The 4,892-nt window shown below is 43.6% G+C and overlaps 1 long non-coding RNA gene across 1 annotated transcript; it reads left to right on the top strand.

Moving 5' to 3' along the window:
• The first annotated feature begins 385 nt into the window (after window positions 1–385).
• Window positions 386–4,562, top strand: LOC128342203 (uncharacterized). The gene is made up of 3 exons (XR_008314834.1): window positions 386–717; window positions 3,128–3,285; window positions 4,366–4,562. It is a non-coding gene; the product is annotated as an uncharacterized LOC128342203 (long non-coding RNA).
• The last annotated feature ends 330 nt before the right edge of the window (window positions 4,563–4,892 follow it).

The raw sequence follows: 4,892 nt of genomic DNA, 5'->3' as shown, positions 1-4,892 counted from the left end.
TACAACTCCTAGAATCCTCAGCTGCAATGGCTTTTGCTTAGGGATTCTGGGAGTTGTAGTCCAGCAACATCTGGGGGCCCAAGGTTAAGAAACTCGGTTCTAGAAAATTGGAGCCTGGATTGTATCCCTGCTGCTGGCAGCTCCTATAGTGCCCACAGTTCACCTCAGTCAGTTATGGTTGCTACCTTTTGTTTTTTCAAGCAGAACTCCTGTATTTTTCAATAGCTTCATCATGGCAGGCATAAATTCAATACGTGAAGCCTTTAACACGGCTGCATCTCCATGGCAGGAAATCTGCACCTGTTGAATGTGTGCCAGCCACACAGCTGTTAAAAGCACAAGGAGCCCTGCCCAGTTCCAACATGAAGCCCCCATAGGCAGATTCTTGAATAGATGACTGTTTGCCTAGGACTGCAACCACTCCTGCGGAGGCACCTCAGCCAGGCTTCCCCTACTGCAAAGAAGAGAACAAGCACGGTCAGGTAGCACATGTCCCAGTTGCTATGGCAACGGAGGAGGCCTGGTGGAGAGATTTCCTGTTCCCCCAGTGACCCAGCCACAGACGGCAGGGCTGCCAGCCCAAAGAGTACTGAGGTAGAGGTCTTGGCTAGACCCAGCTGTCCCAACTGGTTCCTCCCCAAGCAACTCCACAGTGAGCAGGGAGGTCGAGCTTGAGCCCAGTGCCAAAGCCACGAGGATGACGGCGAAGCTTCCGAGGTGGGGAAGGCTCTGGGCAATCTGCCCACCCACCTCCCAATTACTGGGTGGTCTGTGCTGTGCCAGGACCTGTGGGATTTGCGGCATGTGGGCAAGGAGTGTGAGGGAAGGCCACAATGTTCAGTCCAAGGGGACTGACATACCCATATGCATTAACATGCATCCTTGCGACACACATTCATGCCTTTTCATCATGCACGTGCACTTCACTCACAAATGCATCTCTGATATAGGCTCATACCCTGCTGACCCATACACATATTTATACCCCCATAGGCCTCCACACACCATTATCACTGGCGGTTCAAGCTTTAATGGGTTTAAACAATCAATTAAACTCGTCAGACACAACCTTTGAGAGGCCTTGCATGCTCCTGGTCCTCTTGAAAACGAATGAGGGAGTGAAGCCTGGGGTTGATTATGAAATGTATAATTATTTCCTGAACACACACACCAGCTTGTGTCACAATGTCTCAGTCTTCAAGACCGACATCATATTCCATTGCTTAGTATATTTCCCCATCACCTCTGAAAACAGGTTCAGGATTCTCCTGTGAAATGTGCACACTTACTTGAGAGTAAGGGTCAAAACGAGGCATTTGTAGAAATGCGTTTTAAAGAGGTGTGCTTTTTAAAAGAGTACCTCTTTTTAAAAAATAAGCAACCACAGAAGGCCCAATGCTGAGATCACAGTGAATGGGGCAGGAAGGGTTAACTCTTTCCCCTAGAGCCTTTTCCCACTGAGAATCTGCCCTCTCTAAGTTGCTATTTGTATTTGTATTTCAGAATAGCTTTCATATATGATAGATTAGATACCAAAAGTAACTATTTGCAGCAGTAGCCACTTCAGGAGGGATTTCAAGCAGGAAAATGGCAGAGTGGAAAAGAATTATTTGCTCCCTCTCTCTCTGCGCACCATGATCCTGATCAGGATCAGGACCCCTGCAAATATTGTTGTAAAAAAAACCACCAAACCATTGAATTCCTTGTTGCATCCGTGCAAATATCAAGTTTGGCCCTAAAAAGCCCAACTGAACAGAATAAACAGTCATAGGACTGAACTGTAAAAATTCTTCAATACTGCAATTGTCACACTTGCTTCCTAATAATATATATGGCTGTCTTCTCTGATTGAAGCTATTCCTGGAAGCCCCACCCACCCACCCCGCCAATGTATTTTCCAATATTTTTCACAATATCAAGGCATTAAATCTCAAGGAGTCTCTTGGAGATGGATGTCAATTCCTGAAGACTCCAGACTACTCAAAAGAGTTGGCATTGGCAACATAAACTATACTTACATAAATCTTCACAAATATACAAGTGTATTTTCAGCCCTTGTTTACAAGCATACATGTACTCACATCTGTATCTTGCTACCTCAACACTTCTTAATCATACCTGAATCCACCACAAAAATACAAAGATCATGCATGGGTACCTGGCCCTCCTTGCATCCATTCCTTATCCATGTAATCCTCTTTCGGTCAAAGGTGCACCTAGGTAATTTTGGAGCCTGGCCCTAAAGGCCTTTGGAGGCCTCCCCGCTGACTGCCCCTGCTGCAAGTTAAGCATAATCCCTCTACACAACACACTGTGACAAACACAGTATTTTTAACACGTGGGTTCTTGAGAGCACAAAAAACAACTGAACTCACAAGAAGGTAAGAATATAAAACAGGTATATTTATGCAAATATGCATTCACAGAAACATTTCAACACGCAACTTAACATATTCCCATCCCACATATTTCTTTCCCCACTCCCCGCTCTGTCTTTAAAGCGGAGGTCACACTCAGTTGTATAGGTCACAGTCACGCTCTGCCACCCGGCGGAGCACAGCGACCACACCACCCAGGACAGACTAAAGAGGACTTGGGGGGCCCCAGGACATGTGGAGGCCCCACACTTCTGCTCAGAAGTCCAGGGGTAAGGGTGCCTCTGTTTTTGGTGTCACCTTAAGTGAAAGTGTGTGGTCAAATTGATCTCGACTCCTGGCAGCTACAGAGCCCTGTGGTTTTCTTTTGGTAGAATACAGGAGGGGTTTACCATTGCCTCCTCCCGCGCAGTATGATGCCTTTCAGCATCTTCCTATATACAGTAGCTGCTGCCTGATATAGTAGCAGCGGGAATTTGAACCGGCAACCTTCTGCTTGTTAGTCAAGCATTTCCCCGCTGCACCATTAGGTGGCTTTTGGTGTCACCTGCTCTTCCATAATTCCATGCCCTGATTAATGTGCCAAGCACACCTCTTCTCCTTATTAGTAAAGAGAGCTTGATATTGGCATTCCCTGCTATGTCCTACAGAACATTTCCTAGAGGTGCCGTAGTAGGAGGGTAAGGTGATTGCTACATCCCACAGGCTGGTACTCAGGCTTCCTCTGCTGTTTTTGTCATTTATCTTCCAAGCCTCTTAGAAAAATTAGGATAAAAAACAACCCACCCACCCCTACCACTTCAATAGCACAGATGCATGACATTGGTTCAAAGGTGAAGATTGTATGATAATATGGATGGAGAACTTAAACAGAACAATAGAGATGTAGCAGTGGGAATTTCAATGGAAGGTGAATATAAAATTTACAGTGAATAGTATTCTAAGGGGAAATTGTTATAAAATGTACCTGAGTTGGTATATTACTCCATCAATGATTTCAAAGATGGACAATAACTATCCTGAAGATTGTTGGAAATGTATAGAGCAGACAGGTACTTTCTATCGTATGTGGTGGGCATGTTAAAAAGCTCAAAATTTTTGGAAAACAATACATTGCAAGATGCAGCAAATTTTGCATTCAAATTTCCCTTTTCTCCCGGAAATTTACATGTTAAATTTTACCAAACCACATATTCCTGCAAAACATACTGAACTTTTCTTTATATATGATTTATCTATAAAGGCAAGAATCCTTTATGCTTCCTGTTGGAAAACAAATTTGATCCCGACTTTAGAAGACTGGCATCTCAAACTTTGGGAATATGCATCAATGGCTAAAATAACTGCATATATTAAAAATAAATCTGAGGATTTTTTCTTTCAAATGTGGGAACCATTTATTCAATATAATATATCGCCAGGATTGGTACCCCATCCGAGATATTGCTTTTTTATGTAGAGGAAATTAATGCAGAGAGCCAGAATATCATTGTTGTTTCAGTTCTGTACTCAATAATGTGTAGAGTGCGGGGGGGAGAGATATGTTGGCTGAAGGAATTTAGATCGACGTATATAGACTATACTGAGAATCTTCGTAATTTCTGAGTTTGATTATTTTGTTTCTTGTTTTTTTCCCCTGTTCCTTAGTTCTCTTTGTTTATATCTTTTTTAAAACAATAACATATTTTTTTAAAAGACATTGGTTCAAATTCCACCCATTATGAGGAATGACACCACAGTCCTATGCAAATGTACTTAGAAATAGAGCCCACTGGTTTCCAAGGAAGTATGCATAGGACTGCATCCTAAATGGGGAAAGTGGCCTTGGTACAGAATAGAATCGAGTGAGATTTTGTTGTTCTTGAATGTCTGGTACCTTGGAAATACCTTGAGATGGATTCAGAAGCACCTTTTAGGGTGGGCAGAGGGATGCTATATGCCCCGCCTTGTGATGCAGACAACCTGTGATTTCTTATTGTTTACCCTGTAGATGGATTCTGTGAAGAGTAAACATGAGTGGTCCTGTCATTTGTCTGCTTTGATATGAGTGCAATGGGTTGCCGCCGCAGGGTTCCCATGTGATGCTTCTTCAGGCCCAGAAAGCTGATCTTGTTCAGGGATGGGAAGAGTGTCACATCAGTCTTCACAAGAGATGGAATTGGCGATTCTGCTGACTCATAATAGATCGAAGGTAAAATTTTGTGATTTAGGGGCAATTTCAGAATGGCTTTCATACATGACAGAATGTAAGGGCATCGTGATCATATAAGCACCAAAATACCTAAGGTGGTCTTCCACTGAGCTCCTCTTCAGGCCCTCTCCTAAAATGACAGTGGTTTGCAGCTTGTTGGAGCTGGGGTAGGAGGGTGGAATGACAGAAAGGACCTGTCATACTTACTAGAGGAAACAGGAACATAGATAAGGAGGACTGCTTCTACATCGTGTCTGGCCTTGGGAAGGAACTGCAGGATCCAGTCTACCCACTACAACACAAGCTGGTTGTGGGAAAGAGTGAAT

This window comes from Hemicordylus capensis, chromosome 2 (genome assembly GCF_027244095.1).
Source record: "Hemicordylus capensis ecotype Gifberg chromosome 2, rHemCap1.1.pri, whole genome shotgun sequence".
NCBI classification, from domain to species: domain Eukaryota; kingdom Metazoa; phylum Chordata; class Lepidosauria; order Squamata; family Cordylidae; genus Hemicordylus; species Hemicordylus capensis.
Note: the sequence above shows the minus strand (reverse complement) of the source record. Positions and strands in the feature narration are given on the sequence as shown.